This window comes from Acartia tonsa, chromosome 8 (genome assembly GCF_053477335.1).
Source record: "Acartia tonsa isolate MP-2025a chromosome 8, ASM5347733v1, whole genome shotgun sequence".
Lineage (NCBI taxonomy): Eukaryota > Metazoa > Arthropoda > Copepoda > Calanoida > Acartiidae > Acartia > Acartia tonsa.
In genome coordinates, this window is record NC_137267.1 from 16,728,566 (window position 1) to 16,745,036 (window position 16,471).

Genomic DNA, 16,471 nt, shown 5'->3' on the forward strand with positions numbered 1-16,471 from the left:
AACAAGTATTTTTGCAATTAGTAAAAAGTTTCTAATACATTAGAAGCTTCACTGAAAAGTAGATCCAAATCAGTATAGCGGTTGGCGAAATCTTAAGGTAAAACACAAAGAGACATACATACTTCCTGTTACTTTAATTTAAAACTATTAGCTTCGCATTAGAGGCCTCTACAGGCACTTAAGGGGTGGTGGAGGGGATATCGACACTCCACATTTCAGTTTTAAAAATAATTATTTTGTTTTTGGGGGGGGGGTATATGTTTTCCATGGGATATTTCTTTATTGCAGTAGAAAATCTAATAGGAGAACCAAATCAGTCCAACGGTTATCAAGATCCTTCGGTACATACAGTTAGACATTAATATAATTGTATTAGAGAAGCTTTCCTGAAAATTACAGAATTATCGATTCAGCCTTTCTATAAATCTTATGGTCACATGTACATCTAAATCAGGAATCTAAAGGGATCAGACATTATCCGATAAATTGATGTACATCCCCAATGATCATGTCCAGAATTCCCTTTTCTATAGATTAAAATTTGTATTTTGAGCGTTTGGACACTCAACTTAATGAACCAACAAACAAAAGCACAAAAGTCACCAAAGTTGTTAAGCCAACGGAGATGGAAAAGTTAGTATAAAACTTTGGGGACTAGTTTAATAAACAGCCCATTGTCCTCTTCCTTCCTGCACCTAAATACTTTATTAAAATGGATAAGCAGTTATGTATGATTAATTAAGAACCTATAACATGAATTTATTAACTTGTACAGTTAGCATTTATTGGTGTTTGTACAAAGTTTGTAGTTATGAATCTGGAAAAAAAGCGTGATTTAGTTTTTCTCATACATTTTGCTAAATCTTCTCAAATTTTTCTCTATAACAGCGCGCAGAAATCTTACTGGTCTTATACTTCTCAACTTCTCATACAATGCCTGATAGTTACAGGATTCCTCATTTTAGGTTTGATATAAATTGAACATGTCTTAGTTTACTTCTTACTAACGGTTTTACCTTCTATGTAGTAAAGCTAGAAATGGTATGTATTTCTATATAATGGTTAATAGTTATTGGCAACTTTATAGAAACAGTTGGAATTAAGTTGGGTGTAAGATGCTTAATAATGCATTTACCATTCTTTTTTTTACAATACAGCAAAACTTTTTTTAAAGTTCGCTAAATGTACATTTGAGCTTTTAAATCTTTAAATCATATAATTTGCTTCTAACATTTCCATCGGTTATAATCTATCATTTTTAAGGCTTAATATTAAATAAATGTTCGATCAAGGGAGAAAATAATCATATGATATAGACAATTTTTCTAAAATTTTTACATTCCACAAATATCAAATATAATTTAAATTACATATAGATGTTTGACAGCAACAATCACTTTTTCTCAAATCAATATTGTCTACAAAAAAAAATATTGAAACTATTAGCTGAATGTCAATATGCAATAGGTTATTAAAAATTTACATTAACTTTTAACAGTCTTTGAGAAACATAATTTTCTAAGTTGTTCATAGGACTATTAAGGAATTAAATTCTGCATAACAAATTATTTAAATCTACACATAAAAATTTACTAAGTAATACAACATAAAATTCACTTTGTACTGTAAAATAACTCGCAAAACCTCGTGTTTCCATAAAATCTTACGAACAAAAATCTTACTACTTTATATGATACTGCCAGCTTCGCCCCTAGCATCCAGGGGTACTGTAGGGAGAGGTACCAAAAATAGCATAATACCATCTTAATACTTAATTGTGTAGAGCTTAATACCATCTTAATACTTAATTGTGTAGATAGAATAGCCTTAAATATCAGGATTTTAGGAAAGCTTTACATTATTTAACTTCGATATAAATAATTACGGTATTATAAACATCTTCTCTTCTAAACTTTTTATAAAATATTGATTGGCTGGTTTGATATAGCAATGACCAAACCGCTAGCCGCTGGATTAGAACCGTTTCTCAGTCAAAGTGCATAGCTTCATATTACAGACACTGTTCCATGATTAAAATGAAAATCATAAAATTAATACCATTGTTCTTTTAATTCTTTTTCTTTTTATATCTGCGAAAAGCTGTCTATAATAAGATGCGATAAATAAGTATTATCATTATTAGGAATGTAAATAAATAAAGACTCATGGTTTTTACACCTATTAGTAAAGCGTAGCTGTATAAACCTTGATTAGAATTAGAATTAGCATTTAAATAATTCAGTTGTTGGTTACAGCTGCATTTGTTGCTTTACTGAAAAAAAAAACAATACAAAAGCTATAGTTATTACAGGAATTTAGGAGGATAAGACAATTGGATGATAAACATATATTATTTACCAGGGAGGAAGGGGATATTGGGGAGTTTAACAACTTTGGGAACTTTTAGTGAGTTTTGATTAGTTGGTTTATTAAGTTGAGTGTCCAAATGATTCAGCAACAAGTTGTATTCTACAGAAGGAGTAATTTTGTGTATCATCATTGAGGATGTACATCAATGTATAGGCCATTGTCTTAACCCTTTTGATCCCTAAAAATTTACGACTGTAGATTCATAATCCAATAATTTACAGACACAGTCTAATATCCCCTCCCTCCATGCAATGGGTTATATTTACCATTACAAGACCTATCACGATGAATGTTATTTTTATTCATTTACATCAATTCAAATTGATTTCTCCTATTCTTACTATTTCACGAATTGTCTCAAAAAAAGTCTGAGTTTCTCATGTCATTCTGTCTTGTAAGTAAATTGTGATTTGTAGCAAAAGGAGGGGCTTTGAATTGGTATTTATATTGTAATTGTGGCCTCGCCTATAGCGCGACTTTGTCCCAGGGGGTGATTTTCCTATCCTCTTCCATATGTGCAGGTCATAGTGATATATTGCTGGTTCCTTGGATTGTTACAAGGTTTTTGGGTCAGCAGCACAAATATTCTACAAAATTATAGGTTACTGTTAGCTGGCAACCTGCAAATTTTTTCCAGTTACCAGCAGTAATTCTTTTTGTGGCATAAATTGTCTTTGTAACCGATAACAAACTTTCGACCAAATCCTGCTGTTTATATGATCTAATTGGACAATGGACATAACATACCTAGATGGTCCATCGGACCCCAAAATTAGTCAAACAAAAAAAGGTAATCCTGAGCAGACAAACGCCTTTGTCATTTTTTTTGTATTCAAGTCATACAAAAAATATGTTTCACAATAAAATAAATTTTACATATTATAATTAATCAAAGAAAAGCTTTATTTTAAGGAATGCGACTATTTATATAATAGCTGACTAATTATGCGAACGAAATTAAAAATGTGTTTTCATAAAAATATCTGTACACAATTTCAACCAATTACATGTCTGAAATGAACCTCCACTGTTCTCCTATTGGATGATTTAGAGAGTATGTCTCTAGATTATCTGTATTAATTGGACATGGACATAAACACATGCATTTAGATACTTTAGTAAAGAGGATAGATAATCATTTATAAAGATTTCTTTTTCACCTTTTGTTATAGAGGGAGGGTATTTTCCAAATTACATTTTCCTTATTAATGAGAATTTTATTTTGAAAACAACAATTTTCATAAATGCGGAGACAATACTACACTACTACACAATGCACATAGCCCCTTGATGACAGGGGCGCAGCAGTTAGTTTTTACATAATGTACCAAATTCTATACCCTTCTATTGTAAGATGACAAGAATACTTAAAAGCAAAGCAAAGCAAAAAACAGATCAGATGGTCAGACAAATAGCATTAAATATTCAAATAGTATTTAGAAGCCTTAGCAAACAATGTATAAATCTATCTGAAAATTACTAAAATACAGAATGCTTTAAAAGGACATACTTACAATTTAAAAACTTCATTACAGAGATGCTTCGCTTTGGATGTATAATGGTCCTGATATCCATAGTCCAATAATCAATTGCTAAATACGATAATGCCACATAAAATAAGATATTCGTTACGGACGTACCGACCCTAGAGAATCTTCGCTGATAAAAATCGACATACATATTCCTAAACACTATTAAGATAGGATGATTTGGAGTTTCTTTTACAACAAAACTACTCAATAAATTTCATGTTAGTCAGTCTTTTAAGTTATTAAAGTAGCTTTATGGATATAAAATGTATAAGTGGTTATTGTGACAGGGGAAAAATTGTCTTTGGGGGATGGAGTAAAGTAAGTGGATTGTGTGTATCGTTATTTTGGCCCGCTGCGTGTTTCACCTTATTAGAGAACACATATGTCTGTGTGTAATACACTGTGTATGTCCTTAAAAATCACGTATACGGCTTCATCGTTAATTCAATGAAGCTTGGTAATGGTTCGAGGTATGTTTGAGGCTAACTTGTCTGGGGATGGGAGGGGTAATAAAGGGTGAGGATGATTATTATTATCCCCTTATCTTTGAAGAAGGCTATCATAATAATTTCAGAAATTTTATCAGTAATGAAATTTATCGTCCCTATTAAGAATCTAGAAAGTCATCTCCCCTACTGCTTTTTATCAACTCCTGTTTCATTGTTTTACATTTCATCATGTCTGTTTGTAAAACACCTTTTTTTGTTTCATGCTGGCTTTGGGATGCTTTAATTTTCTTTTATTAACATAAATTTAGTTTTATTCTTTATATAATTTACAGGATGGGTTTAACAAATTCTAAAGTATCTCCTATTTGTATTTTAGGAACAGGAATATTTGCAGGAATAAGATATTGTCTACAAGCGGAATAAATCCAGAATAATATTTGGGGGGAGGGGCAGATAACATGGTGGTCAATTTTACTATATGTTGTCTCCCATCAACAAGAAGATGATTAAAGTCCTTCCACAGATTATGACGTCATACGATAGAATAACAAATGAGAGGCCAGCATAAATTTTACCATTGGTAAATTACAGGAAATACTGGCCTTCATTGGTTATTCTATCGTATGACGACATAATCTGTGGAGGGACTTTAATCGTCTTTTCCCAACAACAGCTAAAAATCACTTATAGGTTTTGTGATTTTTTTTCTCGAATTAATTTTGTTGTTGGTATAAGCTGAGTTATTTGTTTTTTAGATTTAAATATTTTTAATTAAATAGTTACTTAACAAAAAGCATAACTCAATTCTATATAATTTTACTGCATTCAACCTTTCATTAAATACTAGTTTTTTTTAATTGTTAATATATCTTTCTCGTATTCATTCGACTCCGGTGGATAGGAACCGGTTCTCATCCATACGAAAAAACTATGTCTAGCATAGCCGGTGCCTTCGGCTAAAAAAATAGTTTTATTCTCATAATTGTACTTTCTATATCCGCGGAAAACCGTTTATAATACGATGCGAGAAATAACTACTAATTTATTTCAAAACTGCAATGCAAGAATACAAATTGTAATAACCAGGTTTCGTGATTTTATTTCAATTTATTATTGTAGATAATTTGTAAATCTATATATAAAAGTAACATGATGATTGTTATTTTATCTCGGTGTCTGTCTGTACCTTAAAAGTTCTCCAACCACTGAACCGATATGGTTTTCCTTGTCAGTAAAGCTTCTCAACCAGCTGGTAAAGGTTTATAATTATTTTGGAAAGGCTATCGATATTCTCCCAAGAGAAATAAGCCATAAAAAATCTTTTTAAAACTAAAAATGAAAGTGGTAGCAGGACTTACCTCTTCCCCTTTCCCTCAAATTCCTCTATTGACGTCGCTTCGCTAATAAATACTATTATATAAAGTTTTAGATAACTGTAGCTTAACATTTCAATAACCGATTGAGTTCTCCATTTCAGAAAAGCTTTACATCCTTCCTTTCCCATGACCCTTCCAATACAGTGCTCCTAGATGAAAGGGGCGCAGCCACTAGTACTAAATATACAGACAACACCTTTTTAATGCCATGTTTTATTTTGCATCAATATTAATGGATTTAATATAACATGGATCTTACACCAAATTTTTATCTTCTCTAATAAAGTTTACACTGTAGCAGGCTAAAATAACGATCTACCCCACCCCCCTTTCCCCATCCCCTCCCCTCCTACTGGATAGACGAACTAGCAAATAAATGACAGGGGATATAGCAACCTAAATTGACGACAATTTTCTCCCTGTCATAATATCCAAGTATATTCTACTTCAATTTCAATAATAAACAAACAAACAAACAAAAACAAATAAGACAGCCTGTCAAAATTCAGAGAAATAGACAAGTATATTTTGTATTGGAATAATAGTTATTTATCGCCTCATATTATAGACAGCTTTCCGCAGATATTAAAATGAGAAATTATAAGATTAAAATATGTTTTGTTAGCCCCAAGGGTTCGAAGGCCTAGGCAATCAAAAATGGTGATAATTTTAAGATTTTTTTTTTTTTAATTCGTGGAAAATTGTCTGGAATACGATGCTATACATGATTTTATAGTGTGGATGAGAAACGGTAAGGACAATTGTAACCACATATTTTGATTTTTTGATAAGTTTTCTGTGTTTTTATTTAAACTATAATATATGGGTGTAACACGCATAATAGCTTGCCCCTTAGTCATTTTATATTCATATCATTCAAAGTGTTTATGCTTTTCTTTTAATTTTCATAAAAATAATGTAGCTGCCATTGCAAATTACTAAACTATTCTCTAAAGGCTTTGCCCGTAGAGGCCTCCAAGGTCACTTGAGGAATAGGGTAGGTTGAAATCAATCATTCACTTTCAATTTAGAATTTGGGTTATTTATTTTTTTCAGGGACTTTTACTCTTTGGAGGGTGGAGGTACCCTACCCAAAATTTATTATAAAACGCTCCTGTACATGAGAAGCTTCACGGTGAAGAAAAACAATATTAGTTCATCAGTTAACAAGATACATAGACAGACACACAGACATCATGTTACTCTTAGAGAAGGATCTGTAAACTATACTAAAATAACAAAAAATTCTTGATTTCAATATTAATGGTAAAAATTCTAACATTAGTATTTTTGAATGAACATATTTAAATCCAACGAAAAAGTCTAATGCAAAATATTTGAAATTCTGTAATTATAGACACATTTTTATCTAGTGCTACAAAAATTTAAAAAATATTGAAAAATGTTCAAAATATTTTCTTAAGTCTCGAGGGTACTTTTACAAATTTTAGAATCGTTTTATAGATTTAAAGTTGTATCATAAAATCATAATTATCCTGTTACATAAAATAGTAAAGTTTTTTGTCTTAAGCAAAAGATCTCAAAAAATGCTGCTCCGAAGTGGTTGAACGTTTCAGCGAATCTTTGTATTGACTTACTGACTTCCTCTGGAGGCTAGGGGCGAAGCAACAGTCTATAATTAAAGTAGTAAGATATTTGTTTGTTTGTCTGACTGTACATGTCGATTTGTCCGTCCCTTAAGATCTCAAGTAGGTTGTTCTTTTCAGATATTATATCTATTCTAGTCTCTTATGATTAACTGGGGGATCGGACAAACCCCCACTCCCAAATTTATATAAATTTTGAGAGTTAATCACATTCCTTTAGGACACAGCTTCTAGTAAGACTAAAATTATTTTGAAATGGCATTTAACTATGTATATCCTTATACTAAAGTAACAGGATGTCTGTGTGTTTGCACCGAAGGATCTCGCTAACCACTGAACTGATCGGGTTCTCCTTAACAGGGTAGCTTCTCATAGGTCCCGGGAAGGTTTATAACTATTTTTTTTTTTTTTTTGGGGGGGGGGTACTACCACCCTCCCAAGAAAAATCGCCCCTAGAAAAAATTCCACCCTCCCCAAAAAAAAAAAAAAATTTATAACTAAAATAAAAAATGGCGGGGGGCAACCCCCCCCCCCCCCACAAAAAAAATTAAAATTCACCCCCAATTTTTTTTTTACTTTTTCTTTTAAAATCTAAAATAATAAAATTGGGTTATAAAATTTGACTCTCCTCAAGTGCCCCTAGAGGCCTCTAGGGGCGTAGCCGCTAGTCTATAATATTGGAGGTAAATTTTAATTGAAACGATTTAGTATTCGTTATGAACATTTTTTGTTGATTTTTAGTACCTTTTGTTTTTGTTAGGTTAAAGTTTAAGGGTGCGTTTTCTCGTTTTTTTTACTTTGTTTTCTTGTTAGCTGTTTAAATTTATTTTATTTTGACCAGTTACTTTAAATTTTAATGTTAAACAAGGAGAAAGAAGTCCAAAAATGCATAACATTATCATTAAAAAATATGTGCACGGTTAGGACTTCTCAGACAAAGGTCGTGCAATCAAAGCGTTGGTTGTCTTGTTATTCTTTTTAAAAGTCTGGTTTTAAGCTACATTTCTGCCCTTTCATATATATTTTATATACCTTCAAATCTAGAACCCCTATATAATAGGGGCGCAGCTGCAAGAAGTATATTATAGAGATGCTACGCCTCTAATAATAACAAGTAGTAGTTGCGAATATTTTGCTTTTGGATATTTAGAAATGAAAAGACACACCTGTAAAAATATTCACATGTAAGGGATAGATAAACAAAATATAAATATTAAGAGGAATCAAAATTTTTTTTTGATTATCAATTCTAGAAATTGAAAAATGTATGGGTTATTAGAAGATTGTTTGAAATTCAATGATAAATAGTTAATTAAAATTAAGAGAAAGAGTTAATGTTCATACCCTTCACATCTAATTTTGTTTTATTATTTATTCATTTATAAGTTTTTTGGGGGAGGGGGTAGTTTTTTTCTAGGATTCATTTTTTTAGGGTAGTAGCACCCTCTTTCAAAATAGTTATAAACCTACCCTGGACCAATGCAATGGGAAGCTTTAGTATAAAGGAGAACCATGTCGGTTCAGAATAGACAGTCACATAGACATCCTGCACTGTATATCTGAAACTAGAGGCTACGTCCATAGAAGGGGCTCTTCAGATAGAGGGGGGGGGGGGTGGAGTCGACCTCCCCTCGAGTCACCCTTCTCCAAAATAAATATAAATCTTCCTAGGACCTACAAAAGGAATATTTACAGGATAAGGCGTTCTTCTTTTAGAAATATTTTTTTCTAATATTTATAATTTTAAAAATTTTTATACACACCCCCTCCCCTCGACAGAACAACTATTTTAGGTTAGGTTAGGTTTTAGGCTAGGGAGCCGAGCGCTGCGGCCTGGCAGGCAAGGGGGCCGAGCGCTGCGGCTAGGCAGGCTAGGGTGCCGAGCGCCGCGGCCATAGTTCATAGTTCTGTCGGGAGGGGGGGGGGGGTATATTCAAAATTAAAAAAAAAAATTCTAAGAGGATATTACCCAGGTTAAACCCATTAAACCCAATCGAGTCGAGCGGGTTGTATGGGGTGTGAGCTTTAGGGCAGTGTGATGCAGACAACATGAGGGTTGGTTTTGTATTGTCAGGGTGATACACCCTCCCTCTCTAGTTGTCTATATCCCCTAAAAGGCATCCTTTGATTAGGAAATTAACGAGGGAAGCATGCAAATTTTTTTGACGACTACCTTAAATTTATGTGGGTGTAACTTTTAAATTGACACCCCTTTTTATTCTTTTAGGGCGATTCAGGGGGTTTTAGTTGGTGGATGGAATCCACTCCCCTTAATTTTGCCAAGGGGGTGGAAACACACTTCTGATTAGAGGCTAAAATTCCTTAAAACTAAATCAATGTTTAACCAAGCAACGTATGAAGTATAACCTTTCTTAAGTTGGGTAATCAATTTTAATTGTATTTTCATTGTACTACATGAAGGCTTGTGTTAAAATAACAATACCCAAAATAAACATTCGTCTGAAATGGGATAAAAATAAAAAAAAATAACTGTCTCTTACACTCTAAATTACATTTTACGGACAATTTAAAAGACAAAGAAAGTCCCTCAAAAAATCAGCATGTTATAAAAAACAAGGGATTGTCTTCACAATTTAACCTGACAAAATAGAGTAGTTGCTCTTTAGAAATGGGATTTATCTCAAGAAATATTAGACTAGTATTATATTAGGTTCGTGTAATTCACAATTTTATAAGTAAGGACCAAGGAAATCTTCTGCAAAAAAAAGGACCAAGGATATCTCCTACAAAAAAAAAAAATGGGGGGGAAAATAGCCTAAAACCACCACAGGACCAATAAGTATATGCCCTGAAGAGTAGAATCCAATCGGTTTAGTGGTTACCGAGATCTTAAGTGACAGACGGACGGACGGACAGTCATCGTTCTACTTTGTATTATAGAAAACATACAGTTGAATGTTTCCTAGATGTTTGGTGAAATTATTGATTAGCTTCGCTACTATAAAAAAAATGTTAAAATAATTTGGTCACCACTTTGGACCACTGTGGTAAAATTTGCCTGTGTCAGCCCCCACTGTGCAACTATAGTGCAACTCTTTTATTCAATAAAAAGGCTTCCTTTCCTTTTTCTATGTAATATTTAATTTTGTTTAGAAGAACCCCTTTTGCTTTAAAGTTACTTTTTTTGTTTTTTCTAATTGTAAATTATTTCAAGCGTTAGTTTATTTGGAGTTTTTTTATAGTGATTTATATAATTAGAGTAATCTTTCAAAGTTATATCCTTGAACATAAAGTTGTGAGATTTTTTGTCTGAGGCTAAAGATCTCGGTAAATTATTTAAACCGAGACTTTTACGTAATAACAGGGAGGGGTCGTTGGGCTGTTTACTAACGGTAATCTACACAAGGGGTAATTTTGTGCATCATTATTAGGGATGTACATCATTTTATCGGTCATTGTGATATCCCTTCGTAATACTTGTGCATAGGAGGAACAAGCAATGGGTTTGAATCTCGACCATAACTAATGACATTGAAAAAAGATTGGTTTGTCACTATTTAAGTAGGATAAATGCCTTCACTTAAACAGGCACAACTAATAACCATGTACAGTTAGGACTTTCAGTAAAGGGTCGTGTACTCATACTCAAAGGGATAAGACAATGGGCGATAAATTTGATGTACATCCCCCATGATGAAAAACAAATTTTACTTTCAGTAGATTACAATAAGTGGTTGACACTCAACTTACTTAACCAACCAATCAAAATTTAATAAAAGTACCCAAAGTTTTTAAGCCAGCGAATAAGAACACGTTATTTAAAACTTTAGGGACTAGTTTAATAAATAGCCAATTGTCTTTTTATTTCCTGTTTCTTTTAACTTTTCAGGGGTTATTTTGGTTGAAGGAGGTTGGATTTGAAACCAATTAACTTAAAATGGATATTACCCAACAGCTTCCACCTACTGTTGTCAAAATTTATTACCACAGCGTCAGCACAAAAATTAAAAGCGGTTTCTTTGTTCAATATTTTAAATAGAATTACCGCAAGTTAAAGGTTCTTTATACAAGATATCCAACAGTGATTCTTTTAAAATAAAATGCTCTAAACCCATCCAAAAACTTCCTACCACCAAACCTTGACCCCAATTCATTGTGCCAAATTTACACTTTTGGTTTGCCCTATATTTTTGGTTGCGAGACTACTCTATAAAAGTGACCATAGGTCCAAATCCTGTCAAAATTACTTTTGACTTACCTACTCCAGAACTAGATTAAAACCTACCCCTTTTATTACCGGCTTTGCTATAACAAAAAAAACATAAAACACTATCAATTTCCATTAGAAATTAGCAATTTTCATATTGTTTTTCTTTAAAAGGCCAAGTCAAAGACTGTAAAAAATTATCTTGTTTTTGCTGCTAAATTCATGATTACGATTATCCTTGTTTTTCTACAGTTAGTTAAAGCATGGTGCTATCCATTACTGATACCTACATGATGTATTGATATTTAGTATCAAGGGCTGTGAATCAGCAAATTAATTTAAAATTGCTGAAAATTTAAATATTTTAATGGCGTAATGTTGGCTTAAACCTTGTTTTATGCCTTAACTAATGGGAAGGGAGTGGGTAAAATTGGGGGTGGGGAAGATGGAAAATATTCACTTGTTTGTCAGAATCCAGGTCTTTTGTTCCTGATCTAGAATAATGTTATGAAACACTAGGGACTCAGGGAGGGAACTTTGGAGTGTAAATAACACTAGTACCAAATTAACTGTTATAAACAAGATCTCTAATACATTGGCTTAAAATGTTTATTGAATATGGATAAAATGTTACACATTAAACGTGTTCAAACTTTTTAATCAGTGATTTTGAATTATAGATGGGCTATTTTGTTTTTATAATTGGGTGTACAATGTACATCAATTTTACGTCTTTTCCTTAAGATCCTTGTATAATCTATAATACAAAGTAGCTTGATGTCTGTCCGTCACTCCGTCTGTCCGCCAGTCCGTCCGTCTGAAGCTTAAGATCTCGGTATCCACTGAACCGATCGGATTCTACTCTTCAGGGAATATACCTACTGGTCCTGTGGTGGTTTTAGGCTATTTTCTAGAGGGGTGGGACAGCCCCAACCCCCCAAATACAAGAAATCCCCCCCCCCATTTTTTTGTAGGAGATATCCTTGGTCCATTTTTTTGTAGGAGATATCCTTATTTTATATATTCTTATTTTTTTTTATGAATTTCACCTTAACTTTATTTATCATCTCCGCTGATAGCCTGATATCTAGTTGCCGAAAGTGTACGCAGTTTCCTGAGTGTTTCCTCATCCTAGCTCAATATTTACTACTAGCTAAAAAAGCTTCAAACTTTTCAAAAAAAAATCCAAATTTTAAAAATTCAAATTTATAATGTATAATGTATAAATCGTTTATACATTCAAATTTTGAATTTTTTGAGGGAAGTTTGAAGATTTTTAGCTAGTAGTAAATATTGAGCTAGGATGAGGAAACACTCAGGAAACTGCGTACACTTTCGGCAACTAGATATCAGGCTATCAGCGGAGATGATAAATAAAGTTAAGGTGAAATTCATAAAAAAAAATAAGAATATATAAAATAAGGATATCTCCTACAAAAAAATGGACCAAGGATATCTCCTACAAAAAAATGGGGGGGGGGGATTTCTTGTATTTGGGGGGTTGGGGCTGTCCCACCCCTCTAGAAAATAGCCTAAAACCACCACAGGACCAGTAGGTATATTCCCTGAAATAAAAGGACAAAATAATATAATACGTAACCTTATCAAATGAAACATTTTTTCTTCAAAATAGACCTATTTCATTTCAAATTTTAATGTATGATTCCTGTAACAATTAGGTACAATTATTTGTGTTCGTTTGTTTTACCTTTCGATTTCAGATCTTCGCATTAATGAATGTTGTCATCCTTGTTTTTATTCAGCAATATCCTACTTAGATTATTGTTTGTTCATTTTTTTTATCAGAATATATGTCTCTAACTGTTTACCCCAGGGATCTTAAGGGATAAGACAATGATCATTAAATCAATTAACATCCCGAATAATGCTAGACAAAGACAAACTTCTGTGGATTAAGTTTAAGAGGAAAAGTTTGGATATTACTAGCTTGGGGTACCCCTAGCTTGTACTTCCCAATCATGAATTATCAATAGAACCCAAAGTTTTAAGCCAACGAATGTTAAAAGGTATAGAAAAAAAAACATTAGGTATCAACATATTTTGAAATCCCATGTACCCTCCCTCCCTGATTCATCCCTAAACTGAAAAATGACCCTAATTTGATCTAAACTATAATTCCAAACTAGATAAATCGATATATTATTACTTGGATGTTGTGTGGTATTCGGCAACCGTGAGCCATGCCTATGGCAACCCTGACCTGGGTTCGGGGAAGGGCCAAGGGCCCTCCCCCGAGTCCTGGGGAAGGGGTCTGCCGACCCCCTCCCTATGCCTAAAATTAATGATCGATTCTGACAGCCTTATTATGGTTAAGCTGTATTGTTAATTCCCCCCACCCTTTCCAGGGATGGGGGATCATTATTGCCCAAACTGACTATTGTATATGTATTATATTGATTTTATTTATGATTATTTATTCCTATCTGTGTAGTTATTGTTTGTTGTATATAACGTTAGTAATCCTTAGACCCTCAATAAAGAAACAACTGAATAGACTCTGTTTATTATTTAGTGATTGCTAGAGAAGCGTAGCTTCTCTATAGTATAGGTGTCCACGTCTGTTCACACTGCCGTAGTCATTTGAACTCTGGTGTCTGCCATTTATCCTAGGCGGATACCACAGTTGCACCAGATTTTTTTTTATACTCTGATAAAGTAATTTTCGCAGCTGGATAAAATAACGATTTCCCACATTCACCCCACTTCCCCATCCCCTCCCCTACTACTGCATTAACAAACTGACTAATAAATTACATATTAGCAAGATAAATTGACTACAAATTTTCCACTGTCTGTCAACATATCCACGTATATCATTTATCCATTACTAGAGAGAATGTTGAATTAAGATTTCAGTGGTTTTTATAAACATGTTATATTATAATTTGATGGTTTAAACACACGAAAAAAGGATAGTTATTTATTTTTAAAATGAACAGGGTAAAAATGTAATCCTTTTGAAAATGTTTAATATTTTTTTTACTAGTGGCTACGCTTCTAGAGGCCGCTTATGAACGCTAGAGGAAGGGGGAGTCGACCTGGACCTACAAGAAGACCTATATAAAGCGCTTCACCACAAAAGAGAGTCTTGTTAGTCTAGCAGTTAGCGAGATCATTCGCTACAGTGAAAAGTTTAGTTTTCTTTAAATGGTGAAAATGTAAAAAATTATCGAGTTGCCACGCTTTCGTAATTGTAGTTAACTTTACAGGTTTCGTGTAAGGTTTAAAAATTACAGGAAGATTCTGACATTTCTAAATTAACAGACCATATTTGTAGAAAAGCTTCACATTTTAAAATATTTAACTAACTTTTAAGGGACAAACAAATATCGTGCTAGCTGATATCATATTATCTATAATTTAAAGTAGTACAATGTCTGTCTGTCTGTCCGTCTGTCTGTCTGTCTGAAGCTTAAGATCTCAGTAACCACGTAAAATTAGTTTGACCAAACCTCTTTGGGCAAAGCCCTTAGAGGCTAGGGGCGAAGCCACTAGTATATTATTAAAAGTAGTAAGGTTTCTTGTCTGAAGTTTAAGTAAATTGCTTGTTGGAAGGGTTGGTACTTTTCAGGGACGCCTTATATGAGTCTTTGGGAGGTTATAGACTATTTTTCTGACCTCTGCTTCTCTTCCATCGCCTAGAGGCTAGGGGTGAAGCAATTACTAATTTACAAAGTAGAAAAATGTATGCCTCATGGTTGTCCGTCTGTCTAAATGACGCTTTTCTAAAATTAGGGCCAGTCCATTGCAGATATAGCTCCTATCGTTAATTTAGGCATGTTAGACACGATTTAGAAGCGTAGCAACTCTAAATTATTTGTTACCAGAAAGTTTGTAAGTTCATTAGAACATTCTACAAAAATTGTATGATAAATTTATCTTATTGAATTTTGGTATGTAACATTTAAGCAAATTCGAAATTATAAATTGATATATTATTAAGTTCTGACACTCTTTAAGTGTCAATGTACGAATGTCCTACAAACTGATTTTAGAGCTTCCCTTTCATGGATGCTGTCGAATTCTTGCTCTAATGCTTTTTAGAATGAAAGATTCTGCTTCTGAGAAGAACAAGGATCCAACAACATCCATAAGTAGCGAAGCTCAAAAATTACGAATGGATATCTTGGAAAAATGTACTATAGAGCAGTGTCATACAAAAAGCATTTTACTTGATAAAATAGAGAAATCACAAAACTTTTAAAATCACGCAACCTTTAAATCACGAAAGCTTAAAAATCTAAGAATCGATGTAGCACCGCGATTAATAGACAAATCTTAATGAAACTTGATGGACAAATATAGAATATGAGCATATTCAATCCCTGAAAATTTCAGCTGTCAATCCTGTATAGGAATAGATAAAATCACAAAAACCTTAAAATCTAGGAATCGATCTAGCACCCCAAATAACAGACAGATGGACAAGAGAATGTATAGATTAGATGGACATATGGCATAGGAATCTTCACGAAAAATTTGAGCTGTCTATCTTGAATAGGAGCCGAGAAAATCACGTTTCCCCCAATTAATTAATTACGGACAGACGGACGGACGGACATTTGGAATTATAGAGTAGCACATGTTGAATTAAAATGAAGATTAATTCTTTTTGGTACTGCTCAGGGAGGGATCGAACACTGGAAAATCATTTTGACACCCAGAGTTTTATGTCTATGTTCTCTTATTCATTGGATTAAAATTTGGCAACGCTGTTATTGATGAAGAAAGCCATAAGAAAATTTTGGTCAGCTTTAAAATGAAAAAAGCTATCTTTGCTCTCTTTTACATAAAATTCCTTCAAATGTCGTATTTCTCTAGCTTAGATTTATTTTTAGTTTTGAAATTGAAACATACTTATATGGCAAATTTTTCTAAATGCCGCATTTGAATTCAACGATTCATTTAAATTTTTTTTCTCAATTATCCAAGGTTTATAATGTTTGGT